Here is a 24,431-nt window from a genome sequence, read left to right on the forward strand (position 1 = left end):
GCAATAAATAGGAGATTTAGTTACTTGGAGTTAGAACTTAGAACCATTAATAGATATTCCAGGAGCTTTCAGAATAATAATTAATTCTACAACTATATCAAATGTATTCATCCAATCCTTCAAGCAGCATTTGATCCAAGGTGATAAACTGTCAAAAATTAGACACAAGAAAAATTAATCTTTTTACAAACAATTAAACTCGGCCTGTACAGGGATTGAACCTGTGACCTTGGCGTTATTAGCACCACGCTCTAACCATCTGAGCTAACAAGCCATTTTGCCCAAATTCCTGGAAGTCCAGCATGTGAAGAACTGCTAATGATAGTTAACCCGGGAGATTTGGATAGCTGAATTTCAGAGGTTTACCATGAAATTATAAATATATAATATCAACATGAAGAAACTAATATGACTTTAAAAAAATTACAATACAAAAGAGATTTTCATACTTAGTGTTAGAACTTAGAACCATTAATGTTTTTTCCATGTGTTTTAGCGATAAATAACAATTCATCACCTATATGCAATTGATTCATCTAATAGTTCTATCAGCTTCCCCTCAAAGGAAATATAGACATACACATGATACAGAAGAAAATACATCTATTTTCAACATTAAAGGAGCATCAAGTATTGGCTTGAAGACTGATTGAAGGTATGTCCTTGGCATTTTTAACTTTATGCTCTAAAGACTAAACTAATAGGCTCACTAAATATATAGCATACTATTGAAGAAATAGCAGATGATGAAGTGCTACCGATTGTTAACCCGGGATAGTTGGAAAGCTTATATTCAGCTGTTTACATTCATACTATCTTTATATTTCATCAACAAGACAAAACAAAAATGACCTCAATAAATTGCAATAAATAAGAGTTTAAGTTACTTGGCGTTAGAACTTAGAACCATTAATAGATATTCCAGGAGCTTTCAGAATAATAATTAATTCTACAACTATATCAAATGTATTTATCCAATCCTTCAAGCAGTGTTTGATCCAAGGTGATAAACAGTCAAAAATGAGACACAAGAAAAATTAATCTTTTTTCAAACAATTAAACTTGGCCTGTACAGGGATCGAACCTGTGACCTTGGCGTTATTAGCATCACGCTCTAACCATCTGAGCTAACAGGCCGTTTTGCACAATTTCCTGGAAGTCCAGCATATGAAGAAGTGCTAATGATAGTTAACCTGGGAGATTTGGAAAGCTTAATTTCAGAGGTTTACCATGAAGTTATAAATATATAATATCAACATGAAGAAACTAATATGACTTAAAAAAAATTACAATACAAAAGAGATGTTCATACTTAGTGTTAGAATTTAGAACCATTAATGTTTTTTCCATGTGTTTTAGCAATAAATAACAATTCATCACCTATATGCAATTGATTCATTTAATCATTCTATCAGCTTCCCCTCAAAGGAAATATAGAGATACACATGATACAGAAGAAAATACATCTATTTTCAACATTAAAGGAGCATCAAGTATTGGCTTGGAGACTGATTGAAAATATGTCCTTGGCATTTTTAACTTTTTGCTCTAAAGACTAAACTAATAGGCTCACTAAATATATAGCATACTATTGAAGAAATAGCAGATGATGAAGTGCTACCGATTGTTAACCCGGGATAGTTGGAAAGCTTATATTCAGCTGTTTACATTCATACTATCTTTATATTTCATCAACAAGACAAAATAAAAATGACCTCAATGAATTGCAATAAATAAGAGATTTAGTTACTTGGTGTTAGAACTTAGAACCATTAATAGATATTCCAGGAGCTTTCAGATAAATAAATTAATTCTACAACTATATTAAATATATTCATCCAATCCTTCAAGCAGCGTTTGATCCAAGGTGATAAACAGTCAAAAATGAGACACAAGAAAAATTAATCTTTTTTCAAACAACTAAATTTGGCCTGTACAGGAATCGAACCTGTGACCTTGGCGTTATTAGCACCATGCTCTAACCATCTGAGCTAACAGGCCATTTTGCACAAATTCCTGGAAGTCCAGCATATGAAGAAGTGCTAATGATAGTTAACCCGGGAGATTTGGAAAGCTTAATTTCAGAGGTTTACCATGAAGTTATAAATATATAATATCAACATGAAGAAACTAATATGACTTTAAAAAAATTTACAATACAAAAGAGATTTTCATACTTAGTGTTAGAACTTAGAACCATTAATGTTTTTTCCATGTGTTTTAGCAATAAATAAGAATTCATCACCTATATGCAATTGATTCATTTAATCATTCTATCAGCTTCCCCTCAAAGGAAATATAAAGATACACATGATACAGAAGAAAATACATCTATTTTCAACATTAAAGGAGCATCAAGTATTGGCTTGGAGACTGATTGAAATTATGTCCTTGGCATTTTTAAAATTTTGCTCTAAAGACTAAACTAATAGGCTCACTAAATATATAGCATACTATTGAAGAAATAGCAGATGATGAAGTGCTACTGATTGTTAACCCGGGATAGTTGGAAAGCTTATATTCAGCTGTTTACATTCATACTATCTTTATATTTCATCAACAAGACAAAACAAAAATGACCTCAATGAATTGCAATAAATAGGAGATTTAGTTACTTGGAGTTAGAACTTAGAATCCATTAATAGATATTCCAGGAGCTTTCAGAATAATAATTAATTCTACAACTATATCAAATGTATTCATCCAATCCTTCAAGCAGCATTTGATCCAAGGTGATAAACAGTCAAAAATTAGACACAAGAAAAATTTATCTTTTTACAAACAATTAAACTCGGCCTGTACAGGGATTGAACCTGTGACCTTGGCGTAATTAGCACCACGCTCTAACCATCTGAGCTAACAGGCCGTTTTGCACAAATTCCTGGAAGTCCAGCATATGAAGAAGTGATAGTTAACCCGGGAGATTTGGAAAGCTTAATTTCAGAGGTTTACCATGAAGTTATACTTATATAATATCAACATGAAGAAACTAATATGACTCTAAAAAAATTACAATACAAAAGAGATGTTCATACTTAGTGTTAGAACTTAGAACCATTAATGTTTTTTCCATGTGTTTTAGCAATAAATAATAATTCATCACCTATATGCAATTGATTCATCTAATCATTCTATCAGCTTCCCCTCAAAGGAAATATAGACATACACATGATACAGAAGAAAATACATCTATTTGCAACATTAAAGGAGCATCAAGTATTGGCTTGGAGACTGATTGAAAGTATGTCCTTGGCATTTTAACTTTATACTCTAAAGACTAAACTAATAGGCTCACTAAATATATAGCATACTATTGAAGAAATAGCAGATGATGAAGTGCTACCGATTGTTAACCCGGGATAGTTGGAAAGCTTATATTCAGCTGTTTACATTCATACTATCTTTATATTTCATCAACAAGACAAAACAAAAATGACCTCAATGAATTGCAATAAATAAGAGATTTAGTTACTTGGCGTTAGAACTTAGTCTCATTAATAGATATTCCAGGAGCTTTCAGAATAATAATTAATTCTACAACTATATGAAATATATTCATCCAATCCTTCAAGCTCCGTTTGATCCAAGGTGATAAACAGTCAAAAATGAGACACAAGAAAAATGTATCTTTTTACAAACAATTAAACTTGGCCTGTACAGGGATCGAACCTGTGACCTTGGCGTTATGAGCACCACGCTCTAACCATCTGAGCTAACAAGCCATTTTGCCCAAATTCCTGGAAGTACAGCATGTGAAGAACTGCTAATGATAGTTAACCCGGGAGATTTGGATAGCTGAATTTCAGAGGTTTACCATGAAATTATAAATATATAATATCAACATGAAGAAACTAATATGACTTTAAAAAAATTACAATACAAAAGAGATTTTCATACTTAGTGTTAGAACTTAGAACCATTAATGTTTTTTCCATGTGTTTTAGCAATAAATAACAATTCATCACCTATATGCAATTGATTCATCTAATAGTTCTATCAGCTTCCCCTCAAAGGAAATATAGACATACACATGATACAGAAGAAAATACATCTATTTTCAACATTAAAGGAGCATCAAGTATTGGCTTGGAGACTGATTGAAGGTATGTCCTTGGCATTTTTAACTTTATGCTCTAAAGACTAAACTAATAGGCTCACTAAATATATAGCATACTATTGAAGAAATAGCAGATGATGAAGTGCTACCGATTGTTAACCCGGGATAGTTGGAAAGCTTATATTCAGCTGTTTACATTCATACTATCTTTATATTTCATCAACAAGACAAAACAAAAATGACCTCAATGAATTGCAATAAATAAGAGATTTAGTTACTTGGTGTTAGAACTTAGAACCTTTAATAGATATTCCAGGAGCTTTCAGAATAATAATTAATTCTACAACTATATTAAATATATTCATCCAATCCTTCAAGCAGCGTTTGATCCAAGGTGATAAACAGTCAAAAATGAGACACAAGAAAAATTAATCTTTTTTCAAACAACTAAATTTGGCCTGTACAGGGATCGAACCTGTGACCTTGGCATTATTAGCACCATGCTCTAACCATCTGAGCTAGCAGGCCATTTTGCACAAATTCCTGGAAGTCCAGCATATGAAGAAGTGCTAATGATAGTTAACCCGGGAGATTTGGAAAGCTTAATTTCAGAGGTTTACCATGAAGTTATAAATATATAATATCAACATGAAGAAACTAATATGACTTTAAAAAAATTTACAATACAAAAGAGATTTTCATACTTAGTGTTAGAACTTAGAACCATTAATGTTTTTTCCAAGTGTTTTAGCAATAAATAAGAATTCATCACCTATATGCAATTGATTCATTTAATCATTCTATCAGCTTCCCCTCAAAGGAAATATAAAGATACACATGATACAGAAGAAAAGACATCTATTTTCAACATTAAAGGAGCATCAAGTATTGGCTTGGAGACTGATTGAAATTATGTCCTTGGCATTTTTAAAATTTTGCTCTAAAGACTAAACTAATAGGCTCACTAAATATATAGCATACTATTGAAGAAATAGCAGATGATGAAGTGCTACTGATTGTTAACCCGGGATAGTTGGAAAGCTTATATTCAGCTGTTTACATTCATACTATCTTTATATTTCATCAACAAGACAAAACAAAAATGACCTCAATGAATTGCAATAAATAGGAGATTTAGTTACTTGGAGTTAGAACTTAGAACCATTAATAGATATTCCAGGAGTTTTCAGAATAATAATTAATTCTACAACTATATCAAATGTATTCATCCAATCCTTCAAGCAGCATTTGATCCAAGGTGATAAACTGTCAAAAATTAGACACAAGAAAAATTAATCTTTTTACAAACAATTAAACTCGGCCTGTACAGGGATTGAACCTGTGACCTTGGCGTTATTAGCACCACGCTCTAACCATCTGAGCTAACAAGCCATTTTGCCCAAATTCCTGGAAGTCCAGCATGTGAAGAACTGCTAATGATAGTTAACCCGGGAGATTTGGATAGCTGAATTTCAGAGGTTTACCATGAAATTATAAATATATATTTTCAACATGAAGAAACTAATATGACTTTAAAAAAATTACAATACAAAAGAGATTTTCATACTTAGTGTTAGAACTTAGAACCATTAATGTTTTTTCCATGTGTTTTAGCAATAAATAACAATTCATCACCTATATGCAATTGATTCATCTAATAGTTCTATCAGCTTCCCCTCAAAGGAAATATAGACATACACATGATACAGAAGAAAATACATCTATTTTCAACATTAAAGGAGCATCAAGTATTGGCTTGAAGACTGATTGAAGGTATGTCCTTGGCATTTTTAACTTTATGCTCTAAAGACTAAACTAATAGGCTCACTAAATATATAGCATACTATTGAAGAAATAGCAGATGATGAAGTGCTACCGATTGTTAACCCGGGATAGTTGGAAAGCTTATATTCAGCTGTTTACATTCATACTATCTTTATATTTCATCAACAAGACAAAACAAAAATGACCTCAATGAATTGCAATAAATAAGAGATTTAGTTACTTGGTGTTAGAACTTAGAACCTTTAATAGATATTCCAGGAGCTTTCAGAATAATAATTAATTCTACAACTATATTAAATATATTCATCCAATCCTTCAAGCAGCGTTTGATCCAAGGTGATAAACAGTCAAAAATGAGACACAAGAAAAATTAATCTTTTTTCAAACAACTAAATTTGGCCTGTACAGGGATCAAACCTGTGACCTTGGCGTTATTAGCACCATGCTCTAACCATCTGAGCTAGCAGGCCATTTTGCACAAATTCCTGGAAGTCCAGCATATGAAGAAGTGCTAATGATAGTTAACCCGGGAGATTTGGAAAGCTTAATTTCAGAGGTTTACCATGAAGTTATAAATATATAATATCAACATGAAGAAACTAATATGACTTTAAAAAAATTTACAATACAAAAGAGATTTTCATACTTAGTGTTAGAACTTAGAACCATTAATGTTTTTTCCAAGTGTTTTAGCAATAAATAAGAATTCATCACCTATATGCAATTGATTCATTTAATCATTCTATCAGCTTCCCCTCAAAGGAAATATAAAGATACACATGATACAGAAGAAAATACATCTATTTTCAACATTAAAGGAGCATCAAGTATTGGCTTGGAGACTGATTGAAATTATGTCCTTGGCATTTTTAAAATTTTGCTCTAAAGACTAAACTAATAGGCTCACTAAATATATAGCATACTATTGAAGAAATAGCAGATGATGAAGTGCTACTGATTGTTAACCCGGGATAGTTGGAAAGCTTATATTCAGCTGTTTACATTCATACTATCTTTATATTTCATCAACAAGACAAAACAAAAATGACCTCAATGAATTGCAATAAATAAGAGATTTAGTTACTTGTCGTTAGAACTTAGTCTCATTAATAGATATTCCAGGAGCTTTCAGAATAATAATTAATTCTACAACTATATGAAATATATTCATCCAATCCTTCAAGCTCCGTTTGATCCAAGGTGATAAACAGTCAAAAATGAGACACAAGAAAAATGTATCTTTTTACAAACAATTAAACTTGGCCTGTACAGGGATCGAACCTGTGACCTTGGCGTTATTAGCACCACACTCTAACCATCTGAGCTAACAGGCCGTTTTGCATGAATTGCTGGAAGTCCAGCATATGAAGAAGTGCTAATGATAGTTAACCCGGGAGATTTGGAAAGCTTAATTTCAGAGGTTTACCATGAAGTTATAAATATATAATATCAACATGAAGAAACTAATATGACTTTAAAAAAATTACAATACAAACGAGATTTTCATACTTAGTGTTAGAACTTAGAACCATTAATGTTTTTTCCATGTGTTTTAGCAATAAATAACAATTCATCACCTATATGCAATTGATTCATTTAATCATTCTATCAGCTTCCCCTCAAAGAAAATATAGAGATACACATGATACAGAAGAAAATACATCTATTTTCAACATTAAAGGAGCATCAAGTATTGGCTTGGAGACTGATTGAAGGTATGTCCTTGGCATTTTGAACTTTATGCTCTAAAGACTAAACTAATAGGCTCAATAAATATATAGCATACCATTGAAGAAATAGCAGATGATGAAGTGCTATTGATTGTTAACCCGGGATAGTTGGAAAGCTTATATTCAGCTGTTTACATTCATACTATCTTTATATTTCATCAACAAGACAAAACAAAAATGACCTCAATAAATTGCAATAAATAAGAGTTTAAGTTACTTGGCGTTAGAACTTAGAACCATTAATAGATATTCCAGGAGCTTTCAGAATAATAATTAATTCTACAACTATATTAAATATATTCATCCAATCCTTCAAGCAGCGTTTGATCCAAGGTGATAAACAGTCAAAAATGAGACACAAGAAAAATTAATCTTTTTTCAAACAACTAAATTTGGCCTGTACAGGGATCGAACCTGTGACCTTGGCGTTATTAGCACCATGCTCTAACCATCTGAGCTAACAGGCCATTTTGCACAAATTCCTGGAAGTCCAGCATATGAAGAAGTGCTAATGATAGTTAACCCGGGAGATTTGGAAAGCTTAATTTCAGAGGTTTACCATGAAGTTATAAATATATAATATCAACATGAAGAAACTAATATGACTTTAAAAAAATTTACAATACAAAAGAGATTTTCATACTTAGTGTTAGAACTTAGAACCATTAATGTTTTTTCCATGTGTTTTAGCAATAAATAACAATTCATCACCTATATGCAATTGATTCATCTAATAGTTCTATCAGCTTCCCCTCAAAGGAAATATAGACATACACATGATACAGAAGAAAATACATCTATTTTCAACATTAAAGGAGCATCAAGTATTGGCTTGGAGACTGATTGAAGGTATGTCCTTGGCATTTTTAACTTTATGCTCTAAAGACTAAACTAATAGGCTCAATAAATATATAGCATACCATTGAAGAAATAGCAGATGATGAAGTGCTATTGATTGTTAACCCGGGATAGTTGGAAAGCTTATATTCAGCTGTTTACATTCATACTATCTTTATATTTCATCAACAAGACAAAACAAAAATGACCTCAATGAATTGCAATAAATAAGAGATTTAGTTACTTGGAGTTAGAACTTAGAACCATTAATAGATATTCCAGGAGCTTTCAGAATAATAATTAATTCTACAACTATATCAAATGTATTCATCCAATCCTTCAAGCAGTGTTTGATCCACGGTGATAAACAGTCAAAAATTAGACACAAGAAAAATTAATCTTTTTTCAAACAATTAAACTTGGCCTGTACAGGGATCTAACCTGTGACCTTGGCGTTATTAGCACCACGCTCTAACCATCTGAGCTAACAAGCCATTTTGCCCAAATTCCTGGAAGTCCAGCATGTGAAGAAGTGCTAATGATAGTTAACCCGGGAGATTTGGATAGCTGAATTTCAGAGGTTTACCATGAAATTATAAATATATAATATCAACAAGAAGAAACTAATATGACTTTAAAAAAATTACAGTACAAAAGAGATTTTCATACTTAGTGTTAGAACTTAGAACCATTAATGTTTTTTCCATGTGTTTTAGCAATAAATAACAATTCATCACCTATATGCAATTGATTCATCTAATCGTTCTATCAGCTTCCCCACAAAGGAAATATAGACATACACATGATACAGAAGAAAATACATCTATTTTCAACATTAAAGGAGCATCAAGTATTGGCTTGGAGAGTGATTGAAGGTATGTCCTTGGCATTTTTAACTTTATTCTCTAAAGACTAAACTAATAGGCTCAATAAATATATAGCATACCATTGAAGAAATAGCAGATGATGAAGTGCTATTGATTGTTAACCCGGGATAGTTGGAAAGCTTATATTCAGCTGTTTACATTCATACTATCTTTATATTTCATCAACAAGACAAAACAAAAATGACCTCAATGAATTGCAATAAATAAGAGATTTAGTTACTTGGCGTTAGAACTTAGTCTCATTAATAGATATTCCAGGAGCTTTCAGAATAATAATTAATTCTACAACTATATGAAATATATTCATCCAATCCTTCAAGCTCCGTTTGATCCAAGGTGATAAACAGTCAAAAATGAGACACAAGAAAAATGTATCTTTTTACAAACAATTAAACTTGGCCTGTACAGGGATCGAACCTGTGACCTTGGCGTTATTAGCACCACACTCTAACCATCTGAGCTAACAAGCCGTTTTGCATAAATTGCTGGAAGTCCAGCATATGAAGAAGTGCTAATGATAGTTAACCCAGGAGATTTGGAAAGCTTAATTTCAGAGGTTTACCATGAAGTTATAAATATATAATATCAACATGAAGAAACTAATATGACTTTAAAAAAATTACAATACAAACGAGATTTTCATACTTAGTGTTAGAACTTAGAACCATTAATGTTTTTTCCATGTGTTTTAGCAATAAATAACAATTCATCACCTATATGCAATTGATTCATTTAATCATTCTATCAGCTTCCCCTCAAAGAAAATATAGAGATACACATGATACAGAAGAAAATACATCTATTTTCAACATTAAAGGAGCATCAAGTATTGGCTTGGAGACTGATTGAAAGTATGTCCTTGGCATTTTTAACTTTTTGCTCTAAAGACGAAACTAATAGGCTCACTAAATATATAGCATACTATTGAAGAAATAGCAGATGATGAAGTGCTACTGATTGTTAACCCGGGATAGTTGGAAAGCTTATATTCAGCTGTTTACATTCATACTATCTTTATATTTCATCAACAAGACAAAACAAAAATGACCTCAATGAATTGCAATAAAGAAGAGATTTAGTTACTTGGAGTTAGAACTTAGAACCATTAATAGATATTCCAGGAGCTTTCAGAATAATAATTAATTCTACAACTATATCAAATGTATTCATCCAATCCTTCAAGCAGTGTTTGATCCACGGTGATAAACAGTCAAAAATGAGACACAAGAAAAATTAATCTTTTTTCAAACAATTAAACTTGGCCTGTACAGGGATCTAACCTGTGACCTTGGCGTTATTAGCACCACGCTCTAACCATCTGAGCTAACAAGCCATTTTGCCCAAATTCCTGGAAGTCCAGCATGTGAAGAAGTGCTAATGATAGTTAACCCGGGAGATTTGGATAGCTGAATTTCAGAGGTTTACCATGAAATTATAAATATATAATATCAACAAGAAGAAACTAATATGACTTTAAAAAAATTACAATACAAAAGAGATTTTCATACTTAGTGTTAGAACTTAGAACCATTAATGTTTTTTCCATGTGTTTTAGCAATACATAACAATTCATCACCTATATGCAATTGATTCATCTAATCGTTCTATCAGCTTCCCCACAAAGGAAATATAGACATACACATCATACAGAAGAAAATACATCTATTTTCAACATTAAAGGAGCATCAAGTATTGGCTTGGAGACTGATTAAAGGTATGTCCTTGGCATTTTTAACTTTATTCTCTAAAGACTAAACTAATAGGCTCAATAAATATATAGCATACCATTGAAGAAATAGCAGATGATGAAGTGCTATTGATTGTTAACCCGGGATAGTTGGAAAGCTTATATTCAGCTGTTTACATTCATACTATCTTTATATTTCATCAACAAGACAAAACAAAAATGACCTCAATGAATTGCAATAAATAAGAGATTTAGTTACTTGGCGTTAGAACTTAGAACCATTAATAGATATTCCAGGAGCTTTCAGAATAATAATTAATTCTACAACTATATCAAATGTATTTATCCAATCCTTCAAGCAGCGTTTGATCCAAGGTAATAAATAGTCAAGAATGTGACGCAGGAAAAAATTAATCTTTTTTCAAACAATTAAACTTGGCCTGTATAGGGATCTAACCTGTGACCTTGTCACTATTAGAACCACGCTCTAACCATCTGAGCTAACAGGCCATTTTGCATAAACTCTTGGAAGTCCAGCATATGAAGAAGTGCTAATGATAGTTAACCCGGGAGATTTGGAAAGCTTAAATTCAGAGGTTTACCATGAAGTTATAAATATATAATATCAACATGAAGAAACTAATATGACTTTAAAAAAATTACAATACAAAAGAGATTTTCATACTTAGTGTTAGAACTTAGAACCATTAATGTTTTTTCCATGTGTTTTAGCAATAAATAACAATTCATCACCTATATGCAATTGATTCATTTAATCATTCTATCAGCTCCCCCTCAAAGGAAATATAGAGATACACATGATACAGAAGAAAATACATCTATTTTCAACATTAAAGGAGCATCAAGTATTGGCTTGGAGACTGATTGAAAGTATGTCCTTGGCATTTTTAACTTTTTGCTCTAAAGACTAAACTAATAGGCTGACTAAATATATAGCATACTATTGAAGAAATAGCAGATGATGAAGTGCTACTGATTGTTAACCCGGGATAGTTGGAAAGCTTATATTCAGCTGTTTACATTCATACTATCTTTATATTTCATCAACGAGACAAAACAAAAATGACCTCAATGAATTGCAATAAATAAGAGATTTAGTTACTTGGAGTTAGAACTTAGAACCATTAATAGATATTCCAGGAGCTTTCAGAATAATAATTAATTCTACAACTATATCAAATGTATTCATCCAATCCTTCAAGCAGTGTTTGATCCACGGTGATAAACAGTCAAAAATGAGACACAAGAAAAATTAATCTTTTTTCAAACAATTAAACTTGGCCTGTACAGGGATCGAACCTGTGACCTTGGCGTTATTAGCACCATGCTCTAACCATCTGAGCTAACAGGCCATTTTGCACAAATTCCTGGAAGTCCAGCATATGAAGAAGTGCTAATGATAGTTAACCCGGGAGATTTGGAAAGCTTAATTTCAGAGGTTTACCATGAAGTTATAAATATATAATATCAACATGAAGAAACTAATATGACTTTAAAAAAATTTACAATACAAAAGAGATTTTCATACTTAGTGTTAGAACTTAGAACCATTAATGTTTTTTCCATGTGTTTTAGCAATAAATAAGAATTCATCACCTATATGCAATTGATTCATTTAATCATTCTATCAGCTTCCCCTCAAAGGAAATATAAAGATACACATGATACAGAAGAAAATACATCTATTTTCAACATTAAAGGAGCATCAAGTATTGGCTTGGAGACTGATTGAAATTATGTCCTTGGCATTTTTAAAATTTTGCTCTAAAGACTAAACTAATAGGCTCACTAAATATATAGCATACTATTGAAGAAATAGCAGATGATGAAGTGCTACTGATTGTTAACCCGGGATAGTTGGAAAGCTTATATTCAGCTGTTTACATTCATACTATCTTTATATTTCATCAACAAGACAAAACAAAAATGACCTCAATGAATTGCAATAAATAGGAGATTTAGTTACTTGAAGTTAGAACTTAGAACCATTAATAGATATTCCAGGAGCTTTCAGAATAATAATTAATTCTACAACTATATCAAATGTATTCATCCAATCCTTCAAGCAGCATTTGATCCAAGGTGATAAACAGTCAAAAATTAGACACAAGAAAAATTAATCTTTTTACAAACAATTAAACTCGGCCTGTACAGGGATTGAACCTGTGACCTTGGCGTAATTAGCACCACGCTCTAACCATCTGAGCTAACAGGCCGTTTTGCACAAATTCCTGGAAGTCCAGCATATGAAGAAGTGCTAATGATAGTTAACCCGGGAGATTTGGAAAGCTTAATTTCAGAGGTTTACCATGAAGTTATACTTATATAATATCAACATGAAGAAACTAATATGACTCTAAAAAAATTACAATAGAAAAGAGATGTTCATACTTAGTGTTAGAACTTAGAACCATTAATGTTTTTTCCATGTGTTTTAGCAATAAATAATAATTCATCACCTATATGCAATTGATTCATCTAATCATTCTATCAGCTTCCCCTCAAAGGAAATATAGACAAACACATGATACAGAAGAAAATACATCTATTTTCAACATTAAAGGAGCATCAAGTATTGGCTTGGAGACTGATTGAAAGTATGTCCTTGGCATTTTTAACTTTATACTCTAAAGACTAAACGAATAGGCTCACTAAATATATAGCATACTATTGAAGAAATAGCAGATGATGAAGTGCTACTGATTGTTAACCCGGGATAGTTGGAAAGCTTATATTCAGCTGTTTACATTCATACTATCTTTATATTTCATCAACAAGACAAAACAAAAATGACCTCAATGAATTGCAATAAATAAGAGATTTAGTTACTTGGCGTTAGAACTTAGTCTCATTAATAGATATTCCAGGAGCTTTCAGAATAATAATTAATTCTACAACTATATGAAATATATTCATCCAATCCTTCAAGCTCCGTTTGATCCAAGGTGATAAACAGTCAAAAATGAGACACAAGAAAAATGTATCTTTTTACAAACAATTAAACTTGGCCTGTACAGGGATCGAACCTGTGACCTTGGCGTTATTAGCACCACACTCTAACCATCTGAGCTAACAGGCCGTTTTGCATGAATTGCTGGAAGTCCAGCATATGAAGAAGTGCTAATGATAGTTAACCCAGGAGATTTGGAAAGCTTAATTTCAGAGGTTTACCATGAAGTTATAAATATATAATATCAACATGAAGAAACTAATATGACTTTAAAAAAATTACAATACAAACGAGAATTTCATACTTAGTGTTAGAACTTAGAACCATTAATGTTTTTTCCATGTGTTTTAGCAATAAATAACAATTCATCACCTATATGCAATTGATTCATTTAATCATTCTATCAGCTTCCCCTCAAAGAAAATATAGAGATACACATGATACAGAAGAAAATACATCTATTTTCAACATTAAAGGAGCATCAAGTATTGGCTTGGAGACTGATTGAAAGTATGTCCTTGGCATTTTTAACTTTTTGCTCTAAAGACTAAACTAATATGCTCACTAAATATATAGCATACTATTGAAGAAATAGCAGATGATGAAGTGCTACTGATTGTTAACCCGGGATAGTTGGAAAGCTTATATTCAGCTGTTTACATTCATACTATCTTTATATTTCATCAACAAGACAAAACAAAAATGACCTCAATGAATTGCAATAAATAAGAGATTTAGTTACTTGGAGTTAGAACTTAGAACCATTAATAGATATTCCAGGAGCTTTCAGAATAATAATTAATTCTACAACTATATCAAATGTATTCATCCAATCCTTCAAGCAGTGTTTGATCCACGGTGATAAACAGTCAAAAATGAGACACAAGAAAAATTAATCTTTTTTCAAACAATTAAACTTGGCCTGTACAGGGATCTAACCTGTGACCTTGGCGTTATTAGCACCACGCTCTAACCATCTGAGCTAACAAGCCATTTTGCCCAAATTCCTGGAAGTCCAGCATGTGAAGAAGTGCTAATGATAGTTAACCCGGGAGATTTGGATAGCTGAATTTCAGAGGTTTACCATGAAATTATAAATATATAATATCAACAAGAAGAAACTAATATGACTTTAAAAAAATTACAATACAAAAGAGATTTTCATACTTAGTGTTAGAACTTAGAACCATTAATGTTTTTTCCATGTGTTTTAGCAATACATAACAATTCATCACCTATATGCTATTAATTCATCTAATCATTCTATCAGCTTCCCCACAAAGGAAATATAGACATACACATGATACAGAAGAAAATACATCTATTTTCAACATTAAAGGAGCATCAAGTATTGGCTTGGAGACTGATTGAAGGTATGTCCTTGGCATTTTTAACTTTATTCTCTAAAGACTAAACTAATAGGCTCAATAAATATATAGCATACCATTGAAGAAATAGCAGATGATGAAGTGCTATTGATTGTTAACCCGGGATAGTTGGAAAGCTTATATTCAGCTGTTTACATTCATACTATCTTTATATTTCATCAACAAGACAAAACAAAAATGACCTCAATGAATTGCAATAAATAAGAGATTTAGTTACTTGGCGTTAGAACTTAGAACCATTAATAGATATTCCAGGAGCTTTCAGAATAATAATTAATTCTACAACTATATCAAATGTATTTATCCAATCCTTCAAGCAGCGTTTGATCCAAGGTAATAAATAGTCAAGAATGTGACGAAGGAAAAAATTAATCTTTTTTCAAACAATTAAACTTGGCCTGTATAGGGATCGAACCTGTGACCTTGTTGCTATTAGAACCACGCTCTAACCATATGAGCTAACAGGCCATTTTGCATAAACTCCTGGAAGTCCAGCATATGAAGAAGTGCTAATGATAGTTAACCCGGGAGATTTGGAAAGCTTAAATTCAGAGGTTTACCATGAAGTTATAAATATATAATATCAACATGAAGAAACTAATATGACTTTAAAAAAATTACAATACAAAAGAGATTTTCATACTTAGTGTTAGAACTTAGAACCATTAATGTTTTTTCCATGTGTTTTAGCAATAAATAAGAATTCATCACCTATATGCAATTGATTCATTTAATCATTCTATCAGCTTCCCCTCAAAGGAAATATAAGGATACACATGATACAGAAGAAAATACATCTATTTTCAACATTAAAGGAGCATCAAGTATTGGCTTGGAGAATGATTGAAATTATGTCCTTGGCATTTTTAAAATTTTGCTCTAAAGACTAAACTAATAGGCTCACTAAATATATAGCATACTATTGAAGAAATAGCAGATGATGAAGTGCTACTGATTGTTAACCCGGGATAGTTGGAAAGCTTATATTCAGCTGTTTACATTCATACTATCTTTATATTTCATCAACAAGACAAAACAAAAATGACCTCAATGAATTGCAATAAATAGGAGATTTAGTTACTTGGAGTTAGAACTTAGAACCATTAATAGATATTCCAGGAGCTTTCAGAATAATATTTAATTCTACAACTATATCAAATGTATTCATCCAATCCTTCAAGCAGCGTTTGATCCAAGGTGATAAACAGTCGAAAATTAGACACAAGAAAAATTAATCTTTTTACAAACAATTAAACTCGGCCTGTACAGGGATTGAACCTGTGACCTTGGCGTTATTAGCACCACGCTCTAACCATCTGAGCTAACAGGCCATTTTGCATAAATTCCTGGAAGTCCAGCATATGAAGAAGTGCTAATGATAGTTCACCCGGGAGATTTGGAAAGCTTAATTTCAGAGGTTTACCATGAAGTTATACTTATATAATATCAACATGAAGAAACTAATATGACTCTAAAAAAAGTTACAATACAAAAGAGATGTTCATACTTAGTGTTAGAACTTAGAACCATTAATGTTTTTTCCATGTGTTTTAGCAATAAATAATAATTCATCACCTATATGCAATTGATTCATCTAATCATTCTATCAGCTTCCCCTCAAAGGAAATATAGACATACACATGATACAGAAGAAAATACATCTATTTTCAACATTAAAGGAGCATCAAGTATTGGATTGGAGACTGATTGAAAGTATGTCCTTGGCATTTTTAACTTTATACTCTAAAGACTAAACTAATAGGCTCACTAAATATATAGCATACTATTGAAGAAATAGCAGATGATGAAGTGCTACTGATTGTTAACCCGGGATAGTTGGAAAGCTTATATTCAGCTGTTTACATTCATACTATCTTTATATTTCATCAACAAGACAAAACAAAAATGACCTCAATGAATTGCAATAAATAAGAGATTTAGTTACTTGGCGTTAGAACTTAGTCTCATTAATAGATATTCCAGGAGCTTTCAGAATAATAATTAATTCTACAACTATATGAAATATATTCATCCAATCCTTCAAGCAGTGTTTGATCCACGGTGATAAACAGTCAAAAATGAGACACAAGAAAAATTAATCTTTTTTCAAACAATTAAACTTGGCCTGTACAGGGATCTAACCTGTGACCTTGGCGTTATTAGCACCACGCTCTAACCATCTGAGCTAACAAGCCATTTTGCCCAAATTCCTGGAAGTCCAGCATGTGAAGAACTGCTAATGATAGTTAACCCGGGAGATTTGGATAGCTGAATTTCAGAGGTTTACCATGAAATTATAAATATATAATATCAACATGAAGAAACTAATATGACTTTAAAAAAATTACAATACAAAAGAGATTTTCATACTTAGTGTTAGAACTTAGAACCTTTAATGTTTTTTCCATGTGTTTTAGCAATAAATAACAATTCATCACCTATATGCAATTGATTCATCTAATCGTTCTATTAGCTTCCCCTCAAAGGAAATATAGACATACACATGATACAGAAGAAAATACATCTATTTTCAACATTAAAGGAGCATCAAGTATTGGCTTGGAGACTGATTGAAGGTATGTCCTTGGCATTTTTAACTTTATGCTCTAAAGACTAAACTAATAGGCTCAATAAATATATAGCATACCATTGAAGAAATAGCAGATAATGAAGTGCTATTGATTGTTAACCCGGGATAGTTGGAAAGCTTATATTCAGCTGATTACATTCATACTATCTTTATATTTCATCAACAAGACAAAACAAAAATGACCTCAATAAATTGCAATAAATAAGAGTTTAAGTTACTTGGCGTTAGAACTTAGAACCATTAATAGATATTCCAGGAGCTTTCAGAATAATAATTAATTCTACAACTATATCAAATGTATTTATCCAATCCTTCAAGCAGTGTTTGATCCAAGGTGATAAACAGTCAAAAATGAGACACAAGAAAAATTAATCTTTTTTCAAACAATTAAACTTGGCCTGTACAGGGATCGAACCTGTGACCTTGGCGTTATTAGCACCACGCTCTAACCATCTGAGCTAACAGGCCGTTTTGCACAATTTCCTGGAAATCCAGCATATGAAGAAGTGCTAATGATAGTTAACCTGGGAGATTTGGAAAGCTTAATTTCAGAGGTTTACCATGAAGTTATAAATATATAATATCAACATGAAGAAACGAATATGACTTAAAAAAAAATACAATACAAAAGAGATGTTCATACTTAGTGTTAGAACTTAGAACCATTAATGTTTTTTCGATGTGTTTTAGCAATAAATAACAATTCATCACCTATATGCAATTGATTCATTTAATCATTCTATCAGCTTCCCCTCAAAGGAAATATAGAGATACACATGATACAGAAGAAAATACATCTATTTTCAACATTAAAGGAGCATCAAGTATTGGCTTGGAGACTGATTGAAAATATGTCCTTGGCATTTTTAACTTTTTGCTCTAAAGACTAAACTAATAGGCTCACTAAATATATAGCATACTATTGAAGAAATAGCAGATGATGAAGTGCTACCGATTGTTAACCTGGGATAGTTGGAAAGCTTATATTCAGCTGTTTACATTCATACTATCTTTATATTTCATCAACAAGACAAAACAAAAATGACCTCAATGAATTGCAATAAATAAGAGATTTAGTTACTTGGTGTTAGAACTTAGAACCATTAATAGATATTCCAGGAGCTTTCAGAATAATAATTAATTGTACAACTATATTAAATATATTCATCCAATCCTTCAAGCAGCGTTTGATCCAAGGTGATAAACAGTCAAAAATGAGACACAAGAAAAATTAATCTTTTTTCAAACAATTAAATTTGGTCTGTACAGGGATCGAACCTGTGACCTTGGCGTTATTAGCACCATGCTCTAACCATCTGAGCTAACAGGCCATTTCGCACAAATTCCTGGAAGTCCAGCATATGAAGAAGTGCTAATGATAGTTAACCCGGGAGATTTGGAAAGCTTAATTTCAGAGGTTTACCATGAAGTTATAAATATATAATATCAACATGAAGAAACTAATATGACTTTAAAAAAATTACAATACAAAAGAGATTTTCATACTTAGTGTTAGAACTTAGAACCATTAATGTTTTTTCCATGTGTTTTAGCAATAAATAAGAATTCATCACCTATATGCAATTGATTCATTTAATCATTCTATCAGCTTCCCCTCAAAGGAAATATAAAGATACACATGATACAGAAGAAAATACATCTATTTTCAACATTAAAAGGAGCATCAAGTATTGGCTTGGAGACTGATTGAAATTATGTCCTTGGCATTTTTAAAATTTTGCTCTAAAGACTAAACTAATAGGCTCACTAAATATATAGCATACTATTGAAGAAATAGCAGATGATGAAGTGCTACTGATTGTTAACCCGGGATAGTTGGAAAGCTTATATTCAGCTGTTTACATTCATACTATCTTTATATTTCATCAACAAGACAAAACAAAAATGACCTCAATGAATTGCAATAAATAGGAGATTTAGTTACTTGGAGTTAGAACTTAGAACCATTAATAGATATTCCAGGAGCTTTCAGAATAATAATTAATTCTACAACTATATCAAATGTATTTATCCAATCCTTCAAGCAGCGTTTGATCCAAGGTGATAAACAGTCAAAAATTAGACACAAGAAAAATTAATCTTTTTACAAACAATTAAACTCGGCCTGTACAGGGATTGAACCTGTGACCTTGGCGTTATTAGCACCACGCTCTAACCATCTGAGCTAACAGGCCGTTTTGTACAAATTCCTGGAAGTCCAGCATATGAAGAAGTGCTAATGATAGTTAACCCGGGAGATTTGGAAAGCTTAATTTCAGAGGTTTACCATGAAGTTATACTTATATAATATCAACATGAAGAAACTAATATGACTCTAAAAAAATTACAATACAAAAGAGATGTTCATACTTAGTGTTAGAACTTAGAACCATTAATGTTTTTTCCATGTGTTTTAGCAATAAATAATAATTCATCACCTATATGCAATTGATTCATCTAATCATTCTATCAGCTTCCCCTCAAAGGAAATATAGACATACACATGATACAGAAGAAAATACATCTATTTTCAACATTAAAGGAGCATCAAGTATTGGCTTGGAGACTGATTGAAAGTATGTCCTTGGCATTTTTAACTTTATACTCTAAAGACTAAACTAATAGGCTCACTAAATATATAGCATACTATTGAAGAAATAGCAGATGATGAAGTGCTACTGATTGTTAACCCGGGATAGTTGGAAAGCTTATATTCAGCTGTTTACATTCATACTATCTTTATATTTCATCAACAAGACAAAACAAAAATGACCTCAATGAATTGCAATAAATAAGAGATTTAGTTACTTGGCGTTAGAACTTAGACTCATTAATAGATATTCCAGGAGCTTTCAGAATAATAATTAATTCTACAACTATATGAAATATATTCATCCAATCCTTCAAGCTCCGTTTGATCCAAGGTGATAAACAGTCAAAAATGAGACACAAGAAAAATGTATCTTTTTACAAACAATTAAACTTAGCTTGTACAGGGATCGAACCTGTGACCTTGGCGTTATTAGCACCACACTCTAACCATCTGAGCTAACAGGCCGTTTTGCATGAATTGCTGGAAGTCCAGCATATGAAGAAGTGCTAATGATAGTTAACCCGGGAGATTTGGAAAGCTTAATTTCAGAGGTTTACCATGAAGTTATAAATATATAATATCAACATGAAGAAACTAATATGACTTTAAAAAAATTACAATACAAACGAGATTTTCATACTTAGTGTTAGAACTTAGAACCATTAATGTTTTTTCCATGTGTTTTAGCAATAAATAACAATTCATCACCTATATGCAATTGATTCATTTAATCATTCTATCAGCTTCCCCTCAAAGAAAATATAGAGATACACATGATACAGAAGAAAATACATCTATTTTCAACATTAAAGCATCAAGTATTGGGTTGGAGACTGATGAAAATATGTCCTTGGCATTTTTTACTTTTTGCTCTAAAGACTAAACTAATAGGCTCACTAAATATATAGCATACTATTGAAGAAATAGCAGATGATGAAGTGCTACTGATTGTTAACCCGGGATAGTTGGAAAGCTTATATTCAGCTGTTTACATTCATACTATCTTTATATTTCATCAACAAGACAAAACAAAAATGACCTCAATGAATTGCAATAAATAAGAGATTTAGTTACTTGGAGTTAGAACTTAGAACCATTAATAGATATTCCAGGAGCTTTCAGAATAATAATTAATTCTACAACTATATCACATGTATTCATCCAATCCTTCAAGCAGTGTTTGATCCAAGGTGATAAACAGTCAAAAATGAGACACAAGAAAAATTACTCTTTTTTCAAACAATAAAACTTGGCCTGTACAGGGATCGAACCTGTGACCTTGGCGTTATTAGCACCACGCTCTAACCATCTGAGCTAACAGGCCATTTTGCACAGATTTCTGGAAGTCCAGCATGTGAAGAAGTGCTAATGATAGTTAACCCGGGATATTTGGAAAGCTTAATTTCAGAGGTTTACCATGAAATTATAAATATATAATATCAACATGAAGAAACTAATATGACTTTAAAAAAATTACAATACAAAAGAGATTTTCATACTCAGTGTTAGAACTTAGAACCATTAATGTTTTTTCCCATGTGTTTTAGTAATAAATAACAATTCATCACCTATATGCAATTGATTCATCTAATCATTCTATCAGCTTCCCCTCAAAGGAAATATAGACATACACATGATACAGAAGAAAATACATCTATTTTCAACATTAAAGGAGCATCAAGTATTGGCTTGGAGACTGATTGAAGGTATGTCCTTGGCATTTTTAACTTTATGCTCTAAAGACTAAACTAATAGGCTCAATAAATATATAGCCTACCGTTGAAGAAATAGCAGATGATGAAGTGCTATCGATTGTTAACCCGGGATAGTTGGAAAGCTTATATTCAGCTGTTTACATTCATACTATCTTTATATTTCATCAACAAGACAAAACAAAAATGACCTCAATAAATTGCAATAAATAAGAGATTTAGTTACTTGGTGTTAGAACTTAGAACCATTAATAGATATTCCAGGAGCTTTCAGAATAATAATTAATTCTACAACTATATTAAATATATTCATCCAATCCTTCAAGCAGCGTTTGATCCAAGGTGATAAACAGTCAAAAATGAGACACAAGAAAAATTAATCTTTTTTCAAACAATTAAATTTGGCCTGTACAGGGATCGAACCTGTGACCTTGGCGTTATTAGCACTATGCTCTAACCATCTGAGCTAACAGGCCATTTCGCACAAATTCCTGGAAGTCCAGCATATGAAGAAGTGCCAATGATAGTTAACCCGGGAGATTTGGAAAGCTTAATTTCAGAGGTTTACCATGAAGTTATAAATATATAATATCAACATGAAGAAACTAATATGACTTAAAAAAAATTACAATACAAAAGAGATTTTCATACTTAGTGTTAGAACTTAGAACCATTAATGTTTTTTCCATGTGTTTTAGCAATAAATAAGAATTCATCACCTATATGCAATTGATTCATTTAATCATTCTATCAGCTTCCCCTCAAAGGAAATATAAAGATACACATGATACAGAAGAAAATACATCTATTTTCAACATTAAAGGAGCATCAAGTATTGGCTTGGAGACTGATTGAAATTATGTCCTTGGCATTTTTAAAATTTTGCTCTAAAGACTAAACTAATAGGCTCACTAAATATATAGCATACTATTGAAGAAAAAGCAGATGATGAATTGCTACTGATTGTTAACCCGGGATAGTTGGAAAGCTTATATTCAGCTGTTTACATTCATACTATCTTTATATTTCATCAACAAGACAAAACAAAAATGACCTCAATGAATTGCAATAAATAGGAGATTTAGTTACTTGGAGTTAGAACTTAGAACCATTAATAGATATTCCAGGAGCTTTCAGAATAATAATTAATTCTACAACTATATCAAATGTATTCATCCAATCCTTCAAGCAGCGTTTGATCCAAGGTGATAAACAGTCAAAAATTAGACACAAGAAAAATTAATCTTTTTACAAACAATTAAACTCAGCCTGTACAGGGATTGAACCTGTGACCTTGGCGTTATTAGCACCAAGCTCTAACCATCTGAGCTAACAGTCCGTTTTGCACAATTTCCTGGAAGTCCAGCATATGAAGAAGTGCTAATGATAGTTAACCCGGGAGATTTGGAAAGCTTAATTTCAGAGGTTTACCATGAAGTTATAAATATATAATATCAACATGAAGAAACTAATATGACTTTAAAAAAATTACAATACAAAAGAGATGTTCATACTTAGTGTTAGAACTTAGAACCATTAATGTTTTTTCCATGTGTTTTAGCAATAAATAACAATTCATCACCTATATGCAATTGATTAATTTAATCATTCTATCAGCTTCCCCTCAAAGGAAATATAGAGATACACATGATACAGAAGAAAATACATCTATTTTCAACATTAAAGGAGCATCAAGTATTGGCTTGGAGACTGATTGAAAATATGTCCTTGGCATTTTTAACTTTTTGCTCTAAAGACTAAACTAATAGGCTCACTAAATATATAGCATACTATTGAAGAAATAGCAGATGATGAAGTGCTACCGATTGTTAACCCAGGATAGTTGGAAAGCTTATATTCAGCTGTTTACATTCATACTATCTTTATATTTCATCAACAAGACAAAACAAAAATGACCTCAATAAATTGCAATAAATAAGAGATTAAGTTACTTGGCGTTAAAACTTAGAACCATTAATAGATATTCCAGGAGCTTTCAGAATAATAATTAATTCTACAACTATATCAAATGTATTTATCCAATCCTTCAAGCAGTGTTTGATCCAAGGTGATAAACAGTCATAAATGAGACACAAGAAAAATTAATCTTTTTTCAAACAATTAAACTTGGCCTGTACAGGGATCGAACCTGTGACCTTGGCGTTATTAGCACCACACTCTAACCATCTGAGCT

General features: G+C 31.7%; 6 non-coding genes across 6 annotated transcripts; all 6 read right to left on the minus strand.

The window, feature by feature from the left end:
- Positions 1 to 1,927: 1,927 nt before the first annotated feature.
- Positions 1,928 to 2,001, minus strand: TRNAI-AAU (transfer RNA isoleucine (anticodon AAU)). Its single transcript has one exon. It is a non-coding gene; the product is annotated as a tRNA-Ile (tRNA).
- A 1,647-nt stretch (positions 2,002 to 3,648) lies between these two features.
- On the minus strand, positions 3,649 to 3,722 carry TRNAM-CAU (transfer RNA methionine (anticodon CAU)). The gene has a single exon. It is a non-coding gene; the product is annotated as a tRNA-Met (tRNA).
- Positions 3,723 to 7,965: 4,243 nt separating this feature from the next.
- Positions 7,966 to 8,039, minus strand: TRNAI-AAU (transfer RNA isoleucine (anticodon AAU)). Its single transcript has one exon. It is a non-coding gene; the product is annotated as a tRNA-Ile (tRNA).
- Positions 8,040 to 12,282: 4,243 nt separating this feature from the next.
- On the minus strand, positions 12,283 to 12,356 carry TRNAI-AAU (transfer RNA isoleucine (anticodon AAU)). The gene has a single exon. It is a non-coding gene; the product is annotated as a tRNA-Ile (tRNA).
- A 5,970-nt stretch (positions 12,357 to 18,326) lies between these two features.
- Positions 18,327 to 18,400, minus strand: TRNAI-AAU (transfer RNA isoleucine (anticodon AAU)). The gene has a single exon. It is a non-coding gene; the product is annotated as a tRNA-Ile (tRNA).
- A 3,375-nt stretch (positions 18,401 to 21,775) lies between these two features.
- On the minus strand, positions 21,776 to 21,849 carry TRNAI-AAU (transfer RNA isoleucine (anticodon AAU)). The gene has a single exon. It is a non-coding gene; the product is annotated as a tRNA-Ile (tRNA).
- Between the last annotated feature and the right edge of the window lie 2,582 nt (positions 21,850 to 24,431).

Source organism: Lissotriton vulgaris, chromosome 12 (assembly GCF_964263255.1).
Source record: "Lissotriton vulgaris chromosome 12, aLisVul1.2, whole genome shotgun sequence".
NCBI lineage: Eukaryota > Metazoa > Chordata > Amphibia > Caudata > Salamandridae > Lissotriton > Lissotriton vulgaris.